At 56.8% G+C, this 14,265-nt stretch overlaps 1 protein-coding gene across 4 annotated transcripts in view; it reads right to left on the bottom strand.

Moving 5' to 3' along the window:
- The window catches only part of CBFA2T3 (CBFA2/RUNX1 partner transcriptional co-repressor 3), a 95,670-nt gene that overhangs the window by 50,202 nt on the left and 31,203 nt on the right, over positions 1 to 14,265 (bottom strand). Inside the window, exon 1 of one of the 4 annotated variants that reach the window (XM_019742678.3) lies at positions 11,767 to 12,118. The exons of 2 other annotated variants lie outside the window; for them this stretch is intronic. The gene's annotated coding sequence lies outside the window, so the exon portion shown is untranslated. Of the gene's footprint in view, positions 1 to 11,766; positions 12,119 to 14,265 lie in introns of those variants that run through there. One more of the 4 variants, XM_088800196.1, reaches the window with a different exon arrangement.

Here is a 14,265-nt window from a genome sequence, read left to right as displayed (position 1 = left end):
GGTCATCAGGGTGAGGAGTCAGGTCGACCCCACAAGACGATAAAACCTCACGGCTGGATCCGCGCAAAGCTGGGCTCAGGAAACAGTCTTTTCATGCCTTAGTATTCATGCCACCACCTCTGATTAGACAAAGCCCTCAGCGCCCACAATGCGGCTCCCATCCTGGCCTTCTGTCACCTCCCTGGACCTTCCCACCTACAAGGCCTGCTTGTTGGTCCTCAGATGTGCCTCAGGACCTCTGCACTACTGTCATCTATGCCAGACAGGCTGTGCACCGACGGCCACCTCTTCCAGGCCTTAGCTCACTTACTTTATCAGCGAGGCCTGACCTCGCCAGACAGCGACCTCCCACCCACTAAGACCCTCCCTGTGGCCCTCCTGGTCTCCTTCATTTGTGGTCTGGCTCTCTCCAGAGGAGCAGCCCCTTAAGGGTAGTGGTCTGTCTACTTGATTCTGGAACAGTGGCCACGAGCAGCAAGCGCTCAATGGTTATCTGTGAAAAGAGTAAATATGCACCCAAATCAATCACATTATAATGGAGACATGTCTCAGTTAAATGTCACCTAGCTCTGTGCCAGTGTCTCATGAGCTGGGTAGCAGTGACCCCCACCCCAGGGCCAGCCTCTTGAGCCTTGTCTAGGGAGAAGATAATAGATGGAAACAGGGTGATGGTGGCCCATTCGTCCCGCCACTCCCACCACAGGGGTGGGCCGAGGAGGGAGGGACTGAATTTTTGCTGCACGTAGAGAGCAACATTGTCTTCTGATTTGGAGAGAAATGAAAAATAATTATCTCGTGCACCCTAGCCAGGATCTGGGTGTTCTGATTTTGCCCTGTATCCAGAAAGGCTGGGTCCTTCTCCAGGGATCTCCCCACCGGCCTCCTGCCTTGTGTGGGGTCAGCCCAGGGTTCCCAGAGGGACAACAGCTGCATCAGCTGATGGGGGCCACACCACTACGGTCCCGTCCTGACGTCACATCTGACACCTTCCATACTTCTCTGGGCATCTCCCTGCAGGAGGTGGGCTCTGGTCCCCTCCCACCCACGTCACATGGGCTCCTTATTGTGTGAGGACTCCCCTGTCCTTGGCAGCCAGAGGGAGGGCCACGTGGAGGTGCTCTGTCAACAGCCGGTCACACCTGGCACCAACACTGGCCCAGGATACCCTGCAGAGCCGGGCTTTCTGTGGCAATACGCCCAACCGCCAAGGCCACTGGCCAAGGCCCTGGACATCCCGAGGCAGAGACACAGCGTCCCCTTCAGGCCCTGTCCAAACTCCTGACCCAAGCAACTCGGAGCACGGTGTGTACATGGTTGTTCTGAGCCACTGAGCTTGAGGTAGGCTGTTCCACAGCGGTCAGAACTGGATGACTTCCCCGTGAGCACGCAGGGCCTGTCCTAGTGAGTGATTCTGGGATGACTTGCTGTGCGGATGTGCCTTCTCCTGCCTCGGAGTGAAGACTGGCCCGCAGTGAGCCCTCAAGAAACGTTTGTTTGAGAGTGAACAATGTCAGGTGTGCCAACTGCCCGGGTTGGCCCCAAGCTGCCTCCCTCCACGGGCCCGTGCAGGCAAGTCTCAGGGCTGGGAAGCAGACTCAGTGATGAGATAACTGTTGGTGGAATCAAATACAGTGACAGCTTGCAGGCAGACGAGCTGCTGCTGTTCAAACAAGCCTCTCCAAGTACCCAGCAAGGGCGTCCCCACCAGCCAAGGACCCTAGGCATCAGTGCCTGTGAGATGTAGTGGGGGGCCCCCAGCTGGTACGTGTTCCTGTTCCCCAGGGCCTTCTGCATCAAGTTCTTGTCTGGGCTCTGGAGGGCAACAGGGAACACACAGACAAAAGTCCTGCCCTCCCAGAGCTGACCTTCTAGGAGGGAGATGAGCAGTGACGCGTAGAAGAAAAGGCACAGCATAGGGAGGGTGGGGGTGCTATAGAAAAACAGCAGGGGTAGGGCGCTGACTGAAGAGTGGGCCCCTGAGCGAGACCTGATGGGGGGAAGGTGGGAGCCATGTAGGTGTTGGGGGCAGGGCACCGCAGCAGAGGCTCTGCCAGTGCAAAGGCCCTGGGGTGGGAACATGCCTGCGCTTGAGAAATAGCAAGGAAGGTGGATTTCAGTGAACAATTGTGGGGCGGGGTTGTGTGGCCTCAAAGCCACCCTGAAAATCTGGTCTGTCCCTGGAGGGGCCACATCTGACTGGCTTTGAAGGGGCTCTCACTGCATGGGATGTGAGGAGAGCCCAAGCTACCTCCCCCACAGGGTGCAAGGATAGAAGCTGGGAGACCAGGTGCAGAATCCTGTTCATGTTGTGAAGGTTAGACACAGGTGCCGGGGAGATTTAGTAACTGTTTGTGGAACCAAATACAGTGACAGCTTGCAGGCAGACGAGCTGCTGCTGTTCAAACAATCCTCTCCAAGCACCCGGAGAGGGCGTCCCCATCAGCCGGTGACCCTAGGCAACTTCATTCACCACCCCAGGCCACAATGTTGTCACCTGCGGAAATAGGATGGTGGTGGCCACCCTCACAGACTTGTGGGAAGACCCGGTGGCATATTCAGTGAAGCCCAGGCCACCAGGGCAGGTGGCTCTTCTTAATTCATCGCTTGAAAACCAGTGGACAATGAATTAAACCTAGAGTGACCACATGACCCAGCAATCCCTTTCCTAGGTATATACCAAAGAGAACTGAAAACACATGTCCACACAAAACCTTGCACCTTAATGTTCACCACCGATCATTCACAATTGCCAAAGGGTTGAAATAACCCAGCTATCTATCAGCTGATGATGGATACACAACATGTGCCATCCACGCAGTCAAACATTATTCAGTCATTAAAAAGGGGTGAGGTACATACGACACATGCAACATCACGGACAAACCTCAAAAACATGACGTGAAATGAAAAAAGTCACAGAAGGCCACATATTGTATGGGTCTAGTTATATGAAAGGTCCAGAAGAGGCAAATCTCTAGAGATGGAAAGATGAGTGGCTGCCAGGGGCTGGAGGTCGGGGGATGGGGAGCACTAATGGGTACGAAGTCTCTTTTTGGGGTGATGAAAATTTTGGGGATGGCGATGATGGTTGTACAACGTTGGAATGAGCTAAATGCCACTGAATCGCATACTTAAAAATGGTTAAAATGGTGGTATGGAAGTTCCTCAAAAAATTCAAAAGAGAACTATCACGTGACCCAGCAATTCCACTGCTGGGTACATACCCAGGAGAAACGAAAGCAGGATTTCGAAGAGATATTTGTACGCTCATGTTCATAGCAGCAATACTCCCAATAGCCGAAGGGTGGGGCGCCTCAAATGTCCATCGATAGAAGAAGGGATAAGCCAGACGTAGTCTCTCATACAAAGTAATATCATTCAGCCTTAAAGAGGAAGGACATTCTGACACCTGCTACAACGTGGACGAACCTTGGGGACATTATGCTAAATGAAATAAACCAGTCACAAAAAGACAAATCCTACATGATTCCACTCATATAAGGTCCTTAGAGGAGTCAAATCCGCAGACAGAAAGTAGAATGGTGGTCAGCAGGGGCTGGAGAGGGGGATGGGGAGTTAGCGCTTAATGGGGACAGAGTGGCAGTTTAAGAAGTTCTGGAGATGGTTGATGGCACTGGTTGCACAATGTGAATGTACTAATGTCACCAAATTGTACACTTAAAAGTAGTGAAGATGGTAAATTTTATGTTCTGTGTTATTTTAGCACAATTACAAAACACCCCGTGGGGAGACTCAGGCCAGGCAGGTTGTGACCTCTCCATCCTCTCTCTGCAGTAGCCTGTTTGCATTGCTAACAGCACAGGATTGGGGAGCCTGAGCTCAGTGTGAGGGACACAGGTGTGTGATGGGGCCAGGCTGACCTTTATCCCTTGGCGGCTGGGACCCGACCTGCGGGCAGCAATAGTGTGGGAAGACCATAGCCTCCCTTTCCCAGGCTCTGTGCTTTTCTCCACCCGGGGGACTGGGCAGGTGGGCAGGGAGGGTGGCTGCCCTGGGGCTGGTGGTTCTGGGAATGAGGAGGACAGACCAGACCCCAGCAGGCTGGTGATGTGAGGGCCTTATTATCTCTACTTCAAAATACACACCCCATATACGTAGGGACCCCATCTACAGGAGGGACCCTAAGGGAAAGTCTGACCAAATAACCTTCTAAACCAAGAGGTCTAATGAGGCTGAAGGCCACTGTGATGTGAGGAATGCCACACAGGAAAGGGGTTCAGGTGGCACCGGGAGGAGTCTCAGGCTCTGTTAAAATCAGGGAAAAGCCCTCCGTGTACATGACAGTGATACAGGTCAGGTCCAGGACCTCACAGCTACCCTCACCTATCCTCTCAACCTTGAAGCTCCCAGGGCCAGAACAAGCTCTGACGTTGACTCAGAAAGGGATATCGAGTCACCCCAACCAGGCGGTGCCGGGTACTATGGTCGGCCCCTCAACCAGCTCTGTAATGACCATGATTGTTGAAATTCCAATCATGGATAGAAAGGTTTCACATGGACAGAAAGAAAATGAAGCCCCAAGAAGCCACAAAAATGCCGAAGTGAAGGGCTAACATGTGGGCTGGTTTGGAATTTGGGGAGTCTGATCCCCAGAACTGGGCTCTCCTGTGACTAATCCATGCACACGGAGAGTCACGGGCATCCTGGGACAGTGAATGTAGACGCATAGTGACAGGCGCCATGGGACAGTCCACATAGATGTGTAGTGACAGGCGCCATGGGACAGTACACATAGATGTGCAGTGACAGGTGGCCTGGGACAGTTCCTATAGATGTATAATGACAGGTGTCCTGAACAGCCCATATAGGTATGTTGTGACAGGTATCCTGGGACAGTCCATGTGTATGTGTAGTGACAAGTGTCCTGGGGATGGTCCATGTTGATGTGTAGTGACAGGAATCCTAGGACAGTCCTTGTAGGTATGTAGTGACAGGTGTCCTGGGACAGTCCATTAGGTGTGTTGTGACAGGTATCCTGGGACAGCCCATGCAGATGTGTAGTGACAGGTGTCCTGGGGTAGTCCAAATAGGTGTAGAGTGACAGGTGTCCTGGGGACAGTCCATGCAGATGTGTAGTGACAGACGATCTGGGACAGTCCATTAGGTGTGTTGTGACAGGTGTCCTGGGACAGCTCATGTGTATGTGTAGTGACAGGTGTCCTGGGACAGTCCAAATAGGTGTAGAGTGACAGGTGTCCTGGGGACAGTCCATGTAGTTGTGTTGTGACAGATATCCTGGGACAGTCCATGTTGATGTGCAGTGACAGGTGTCCTGGGACAGCCCATTAGGTGTGTAGTGACAGGTGTCCTGGTACAGTCCATGAAATAGTGTAGTGACAGGTGTCCTGGGAACAGTCCACATAGCTCTGTAGTGACAGGCATCTAGGGACAGCCCATGTAGCTGGTAGCGACAGGTGTCCTTGGACAGTCCGTGTAGGTATGTAGTGACAGATGATCTGAGACAGTCCGTGCCAGTGTGTAGTGACAGGTATCCTAGGACAGTCCATGTGGTGTGTGGTGTCAGGCATCCTGGGGGTAAAGTCCCATCTCTGGGGCCATTGCTGGGGACCTTAGTGGGCTCCGACTCCAGTCTCTAGGGTGTGGGTCCTGGGTGGGGCAGATCTGTTCTCATTCTGTGCCGGGCCCCACCTGAGCCCTGGTCATACTTAGACAATGTTCCCCTGTTGTCACAGTGCAGCGGGGCCCCGACAGGTGGGTGGGGCTTAGAAGCTGGCACGCACTCTTCAGCTGTTATCAGCTCTGGCCACCTACACTGGCCATGGACTCTCCTACGCGTGCTCCAGGACACTCAGGTGGAGGTCACACTTCCTTCTTCTGCCTGGTTTTCACACCTGCACACATATACTTTATATGCTCACATTTACATACACCCCCACTTGTGCAGTCACACACAAAAGGACCCCTGAGGCCAGGTGACAGTCCAGCCATGGTCCACAGAGGGAGCTGCTGACCCTCTGGCAAGAGGCAAGAGCCTTGGAACCCCAAGGACTGGTGGAAAGTCCCTGCCATCTGTTTGGGGACCTGGTGTGGCAAAAACACAGAGGCTCTGGAGTCAGATGACGGGGTTCCTGAGTTGAAATCCCACCTCTACCACCAAATAGCTATGGGACACGATGAGCCCAGCCTCAGTTTCAAACTCCGCGAAATGGGAGGGGAATGAAGCTTGTGTCCCCGGGTGGCACAGAGCACACAGAGCTTGGCTCTGCACTTGCTGTCTCCCCATGTGTGAGGAGGCAGGTCAGCAGGCATGGGGGCTTGGGCTGCGCAGGACACAGGCACAGGGAGAGGAAGCCCCTGCACAGGGCGGACTGGGAGGGAGAAACGGGATTTGAGTGCAGAGCCAGCTGATGCCCTACCCACCAATGAACCCCAGGGTGGCACTTGGTGTCCTCCCAGAGAGACGTGACAGCCATGTCCACAGGCCAGACACATAGGGACCTTTCACACCTCATCGCAACCCGAAGAGACAGGAGCCCTGTGACTGCATTTTGCTTTTGAAACCAGAGACACAGAGAGGATGAGTGATTGGCTGATGGTCACACAGCTGCTGGGAGCGGAATAGGGGCTCAAATCCAACCAGGGGGGCTCAGAGGAGCCAGTGTGCTGCCCATCCCCCCTCCGCACTGCTTCAGTGAACGGGGTAGAGGCTCCCCGAGCCGGGCAGGGGACGGAGGCCGGCTCTGGTCCGGATGATTTTCCCTGCCTCTCGACACCACCCCTCCCCGCCTGTACGAGCGGCCCAAGTAGCTGAGGACTTCCCTTTCCTGGCTGCTCCCAGGTCAGGCCCACCAGAAGAGGGCTTCCTTGTGAGTCCCACACGTGGCCCAGGGCCATTGGGGCACGAGGAACCTTCCTGCCCTGCCCCTGGGAGGTCCAGGAGTGTCTCCAGCCCGTTCTCCTCCTGCCCTGCCCGCATTGTGGACTTTTCTCTGCCTAAGTAAACAGAAGAATGCCTCAGTGCCCAGACATCTTCCCCCAACCTCCTCCTGCCACGTTCACCACACTCAGCCTCAGGGGCAGCCTGAGAGCCTCTGAGCACCTGACTCTGGGAGGCTGACAGTGTGGACAGTGAAAGGGACAGACACAGGCGGCCGAGAGTGTGTGGCTGAGCAGCAGAGGGGGCGCTGGCGTCTCGGCAAAGAGACATCTTCCTTATTACGCATCTTTGTTTTCCTTCCAGTGACATCTGGCTCACCGTGAGGTCCCACGAATTACGAAAAGCAGAAGTCTTAACTTCTGTTTTATTGCTGCAGGAAGCCGTGCTGCAAACAGCAAGGCGGGAAGCACGTTCTGATTCTCGCACGTCTGAGGCTCCAGCCCAATCCTACACCCTGCTCCCCGGGTCTGGCTGTGAACTCAGAAGTGGGAACCAGGCACCAATTATTTATCACTTTCATCATCAAAAGTTTCCATCCCGAACGCCAGGTCTCCGCCTGTGTCTTTCCACCCAGTGATGCTGCAAAGGGCGGCTTCCACTCCAGGAATTTGTTTCCAGACAGCAGAGCCCTGCTTGCATTAGCGTTCTTGGCTAAAGGTGGCCCTCAGAGGCACTTGGGGGCTGGGCCTTCCCCTGCAGCCCCTGCCCATCACGAGCCTTTATCCGGGCCCCGTGTAAAGGGGGGACCCTGTCTCAGAGAACTGTAAAAGCAGAATCAGGCCTGCTTGTTTTGTTCAAAAATCTGGGGGCATGACCCTAAGAAAGGATTTGGAGGTGTAATTCATTGTCCCAAACAGTCCTGGGAAAACCAAGAGCTGGAAGAATAAGCAAGAATAAGCCAGCAATGACTGATTTCTTGGAATACACAGAATGGTGCCCATCCAGCCTGGCCCGGATCCGGGAGACCCAGTCCCCCAAAAGCTGTGACACAGTTCAGAAAAGAGCCTCAGTCAACCCCTGTGAACTGGTCCCAGGGAGCCCGGGCCCTCAAAGACCACACCCCAGATGGACACCCACCAATCAGGAGTTTCCAGCCTCCTCCTGCCCCTCCCTCGGGCCCAGTGGCTCCTCATGTGATGTATATCGGATTTGTAGGAACTCTGAGTAAGTCTGTGCTTGCAGGCCCCACACTGTCCCTCCAGATTCAGAACGTGGGGAAAGCTCCAGGGGCCTGTCCACGCTACAGGAGCAGCAGTGTGGCACCTGCCCACCTGCCTCTGATGGAACTCTCTGGGCCTCAGCATCTCTGTCTGGAAAACGGAACAGCAGCGGTGCCCACCTTCAGGGCTGTTGTAAGGTCAAATGAAAGGAAGCATGCCCGTGAGCAGCCTGGCACAGTGTAAGCTTTTGTTGGTACTCATTAATACTACTCTACCCCCTGCCTGGCACAACATAGGAGTTCATTCACTATCTGCCCAGTGAATGAGCAGTGGATGACAGACACTTGTCATGGCCAGTGCAATAAGTGAAGTCATGGCAAGGCCATACTCTTGCATTTACAAGTGACAGAACTCAGGATGCCCCCTTCCCCCAAAGCCTGGGAGGTGACACCAGCTGCCCAGATATGGATTCCTACCAATGTTATGCTATGTTTGGATGCCCTGTTATAGTAGCCAGACAATGTTCAGTGGCTCTTAGAGGGTCTTGAACAACAATGATCCCCTCCCAGCTCTCCCCCTCCCCCACCTGGAGTAGTGGGAGAGGATGGGGCCGGTCAGAGCCCAAGGAGAACTGGGAACAGATGGGATAGGGCTGGCCTTGGGCCTCCATGATCCAGACAGGGCAGAGGTGTTCTCCCTCCCCCCTGGCCCCAGATAGCCCCTGATGTCAGTTACAGCTGTGCCCCACTTGCCTGAGGCCAGTCCAGGTGAGAGTTCTGACATCTGGGGCATTAACCCCTGTCAGCACCAAGCAGCCAGCCACCTGTCCCTGCAGGTGTGGGAGGAATGCTGACATGTAGGCCAGAGATGAGGACAGGAGGGCCTTGGGCAAAGGAAGGCCAGCGCAGGGGCTGGGGCCAAAGGCCAGGTGGCCGCGGTCATGCAGTGTGGGGCAAGGGGGCGGGCAGTCAGACCCGCTCCCTTCTTGAGTTTGAGGGGCCTGCACCTCTCTGGGCATCTGTGAACTAGAGAAAGTTCCACCAGCCTCACAGGTGTCACGCACATTCAGACAGCGAGTGTGAGTGCTGAGTGGGGCTTGGCCAACAGTAACTGCTCAACAAGATGCTGACACTCGGACTGTTAGCGGGGACAGACACACGCACAGGTGAGTACAGCGGGCGGCATAAGTGCAGGAGCAACAAGCACGACAGAGTTCTCCCACGGCAATGCCAGTTCCCTCCCTGAGAGTGCCACTAATTAAGAACCTACTATGTGCATTTCTTCACCATACCCCAGGGAGATGGGTCACAGAGCCTCGTCCATGTTTTGGATTCTAAACACATTGATGTGTGCACACACACACAATGACTGGCGAGAGATTTCAGATCAGTTACATGCAGCCACCATCCTGGATATCCTGGTGCCATGGGAAGCTAAGGATGAATCAGACGACCCCACACTCAACCCACTTACGGAGCCACAGGGGAAGGGGAGGTCGGACAGGAGCCCCACAATGGTTTCAAGGGGTAGGGAAATGCCTCGCCCAGACCCCACCCTTCCTGCCACCCCTGGGGAGCAGCGGCTGGCTGGCCCTCTGAGAGGTGCCAGCCCTGCTGGCTTGAATCTTGCGGATTAGTGACCCAGCCTTCCGGCGTCTCCAGATCCTTGCGTAGGAAGGAAAATTAATTTCTTCCAGTCATGCAGAAATGAAAATATGTGGAGCCAAATCAGAGAGATTTCCTGGAGGTGGTAACTCAATTATGAGGATAACCCGGTGACAGTGGTAGAGCTTGTGGACCCGAAAAGGCTGGTGGGCAGCCCCAAAGGGTCCAGGAGGAAGACATGCTGCTGAAATCCTCCAGCCCACCAGCCCTGGCTGGGATTGTGAGCAAGCGGGTACCACGCGCACGTGACTGTCCCTTCCTCCCATCACACATAGATCAAGGCACCGCCAGAGAGAGCCGGATTCCGCCAGAACACTGCTTCTGATGTGATGTTCTCCTCTGCCCTGCATCTGTCTAGCTTTCGGGGAGTACAGAATGCCACATCTGTCCCCATGGCTGAAGTTTGTCCTCTTTCTCCCCTTTTCCCTTTCAACATACAAGAGTGGCTTGGCAACATAGCCCCAGACAGCGTGGCTCTTTAGGCACAGCGTGCTTGGCTGCACAGAACAGAACCCTCTGTCTCCTGGGCCCAACTAGAGTTTTCAGGTTTCCCCATCCAAAGGACAGAAGGTCAGGGTGGGGCAAATGACACAGCTCCATTCCAGTGCATGTCACAGTGCAGCTCTCTACTACCATGCCCAGGAACTGTGGGCAAGACATGCCCCTGCCCCTGCCCCTGCTGGAGAAAGGATGCCAGGGCCTGCCTTGCGTTTGGGACAGGTGAGGGCTAGGCCCGAGAGGGTCCAGCCCACCTCTCCCCTTGGGGTCCCAACCTCAAGAAGTTTCTCAAACCTTGCAGCAACTTGCAAGAGCAATGCTAGGACACAGAATAGCTACCCCCCTTTGTCCCCAGCCAAACCCTGTCCTCTGAGGGTGGCCGCCCTGGGAACCTCCTGTTTCTAGGTCCAGGGGAGGAAACACACGCCCATTTAGACATAATGAAGCGGCATCCTGGCCACAGGGTCAAAGACAGGGCCTGACAGTTATTCAGCTCACCCTGCACAGGAGCATACGGTCTCCTCTATTCTCAAAGAAAATATTTTTCTCCCTGGCCTCTGGAACAGACCTAAAGCCTTGGCCCTAACAGTGGAGAATACAGGCTTTTTGGGGGGTTTTTGGCAGGGGGAAGCAGGGGTCCCCATACCTACAGGGATCTACCTACTACTCTGTGGCTGCTGGGTCCAGCACACACAGTTCTTAGGGGCCAGAAGGAGGGACAGCCTGGGGCTGTGTGTTCAGAGCCCAGTGGCTCACAGTGTGGCTTTCCACCAGCCCCACTGCCTTCTGTTCCACGTAAGCCCGTCTAGGGCTGAATTTCCAGCCATCTGTCCCTCTACATCGGCTCACACCTCCCTCCCTGCCATTCCCACAGCCTGGCTCTCAGCCTGCCCTACACGCAGATGGACGGTTCCCAAAGGGTGTGAGCATAATCGCTGCCACGGGGCTGCACCGGCGGCACCAGGGATGTCAGGACCCCAGGGAAGGTCTTTCCAGCCCCTCTTCCCACGCATGGGCCCTCTGGGGGTGTCTGAGAAGACTTCACCCCAAGACCGCTGAACCCCTGACCACCATTCGCCTGGGTGGCAGGACCAGGAACCAAAACAAGAGGGGGAGGGGCTGGACGGAGCTTTGGTTCCCCTCTCCAGCCAGGCTACTGGCACCTCCATCTCTCCTAGGGTCACTCTCTTCGCCCCCTCCCAGTCTCCTGTCACTGGGTCCAGGGCCTTTGTCAGGAAGCCCAGACACCCCAGGGGAGCCTGCGGAACTCCCCACCCTTCCAATGCAGTTCCCACCTTAAGTTTGACCACATGTCTGGGCAGATCAAGCTCTTGGCTCACCTGGGGTGGGGGGACATTCAGCCCAAGTGGGTGGGTGCTGAGTGGGCTCCAACTTTGCAAAGTGGGGAGGGGGTGTCGGGGCGGCCGGTGCACTCGGTGCGGCTGCGAGAAGACCCCGGGACGGCAGCCACTGGCAAAGTCGGGGTGAGAACGACAGCGGCGCGCGGGACAGACGGGGCACTTACGGTCCTGAGGTCCGGCGGACGGAGACGATCGCACTCTCGCGACCTGGCTCCTGAAGTGTCTTTTCCTTCGAACTCGGTCCCCGCCTCCGTAACTTGGGGGCGATCCGCGCGCTGTCTTCTCCCGCCGCACCAGGCTCAGGCGCGCGGCGGGGCCGGGGCGCGCGGGGCGGCCGCCTGGGCCATTCCCGGGCTCGGCTCCGGCCGCTCGCTCCGCCCGCCCGGCCGCCCGCGCGGGAACAAAGCCCGAGCACCGCCCCGGGCGGTCTCCGGCCTCCCCGGCCCGCGCCCGGTCCAGCCGCCGCGCCTTTGGCTCGCGGGCGCCAGGCTCCGGCTGCCGCGCGCTCACCCGAGTGTCTCACGGGGCCCCGCGGCCCCCGCCCCGCGCGCTCCGCCTCCGCCTCCTGCCCCCCGCCGCCGCCGCCGCTGCGCCACCTGCCTCCAGCTCGGCGCCCATCGCGCTCGGCTCCGCCCCGGGGCGCCGGCCGCTGGAGAGGGGCTGGGGCTCCGCGCGGGGCCGGCTCTGGAGAGGGGCTCCGCGAGCCACCGCCCCCGTCCCCGCCCTGGGGCAGCCGTGGACCCTAGGGCGCGCCCTGCGAACTCGGCTGGGGGCTCTAGGGCGCAGCCAGTGGCCCTGAACGCGGGTGCGAGTGTGGGGGACTGATCCAGCGGGTGGGAGTGGGGTGTGTGTGCTGATCCGTGGAGTGCCGTGCGGGGGGGGAGCGCTATTCTGTAGTGGGGGAGCGCAGGGTGCCTTAGAGAGAGAGATGCGCGCTGCTCTGTGGGGGAGGGTGCCCGCGAGGGTAGCGCCGGGTGCGGCGGAGCGGGGAGCGCCGAGTGAGTGTGCGGGAGCGCGGGGTGCTGTGGGGGTGGGGGGACGCGGGGGTCTTGTGGGTAGGAGTATGGGTGCAGTGCAGGGAGCGCGGGTGCCGTGCGTGGCGGGCCCCTCGCTCGCGCCCACCCCCGCCGGCTTGGCAGGCCGCGCCCCGGGCGGGCGGGCGGGGGCCTGGAGCTGAGTGCACCGCTGCACACACCCACCTCTAGCAGTCCGCCGCGGCCCGCCTCACAGTTTTAGGAGTCGCGGCGTCTGGCGTCCAGGCGGGAGGCGAGAGGCAGGCGCCCCTCCTCCCGCCGCTCGCCCGCCCGCCGCGTGGCCCGGGAAGGGCCAGGTCGCCTCCTCGCTCGGCCGGCAGGGGGCGACCTCCCCCGCCACCCGCCCCGGCAGGCCCGCCCTGGCCGGCGCGCCCAGAGCGCCGGGTCCTGCCTGGAGTTAACCCAGGCGAAAATATAGAAGGCACAAGATCCCGCGCTTCTGGGCCGCTGCGGACCCAGGCAACTGCTTGTGCTTTGCGCTCATTTGCATATCATTCATTTACTGTCAGCCCTCAGAAATGCCCCAGGTCTCTCTTTGCCCGGGCCTATCCTCACCCCACTTGGCTCCCCCCACCACCCGATTTACCTCTTTCCCTGAAGTGCTTTGAGGCATAGCTGATCCATTTGCCCGATTAGAGCATTTTAGTAAAATTGGTGTCTTTTCCTTTCCTTCCTCCCCCAACTCACACTCACTTTATTTCTTAGAGACAAGCTGGGGTCCGAGTGTCACGGTCTTAGGAGACAGAGGGAACTTCAGAACAGCAGGCCCTTGATTTGCATCTCATTTGGCATAAATCTGCATGCGAAGGTCCAAGGTCCCCAATTCTCAAGTATAAAAATACAGCAATGTGCTAAAAACTGTCCTCGTCTCTGGTTTACTCCACGGAGCTGTTTCTCCCTAACCCTTGGCCTCTTTTTGACTGAGCTTTGTCCACCAGAACTGAGCTGGGTAGAGGAAGCCATCAGAAATACAGACTGAGGGGCTTTGGGGAAGGACCTCATCTTCCCGTGGCTACCCCCAGGGGCCCTGCGCTGGGGTCTGGTCAGCTGAGTCACCAAGTAGCTGTGTAGCCTCCTCCAGTCTCTTGACCTGACGGGCCTCTGTCCTCTTAGAAATAAGAGGGCGTGTGGTGAATGATTTAATTGTAACAAAAATGTCCAGTATCTACATTCCCCTGGATTTCAGAATGTGCTTAAGTGTGAGCTCAGTCCAGTCCCTGAGGAAGAGCAGAGGGTCCTGAGCCCCTCTTCACAGAAGAATGAGGATCTAAAAGCAGCAGGTATGTTGCTTAAGCCCCAGTCTTTATGCACCAATATTTATCGATACTGATTCCTTTATTTCATGGACTCTGAGACAGCATTGATTTTAAGATGCACCATTGTTTTAGGTGCTACTAAGAAAGAACATGCTCCTTGCTATTATCCCTAGATGCCTTTAGATTTTGGAGATGTTAATGTGCAAAAAAGTGGGCCAGGTGGGGTGATTTAACAACAAACAGACAGCTTGGAGCAGCCTCAGGGGCTCTCAGCTGGGTAGGGAGGTTAAGTGCTGCCCCAAACAACCACTGAATTCATGTGGAGCATTAGCTGAAGCTGGACCCAACTTGGGCCTGGGGTCCCCTGCAGCTC

Source organism: Rhinolophus sinicus, chromosome 8, assembly GCF_057876585.1.
Source record: "Rhinolophus sinicus isolate RSI-liver-muscle chromosome 8, RSI-T2T, whole genome shotgun sequence".
Taxonomy (NCBI): domain Eukaryota; kingdom Metazoa; phylum Chordata; class Mammalia; order Chiroptera; family Rhinolophidae; genus Rhinolophus; species Rhinolophus sinicus.
The sequence above is the reverse complement of the archived record's forward strand: the minus strand, read 5'-3'. Positions and strand labels throughout refer to the sequence as shown.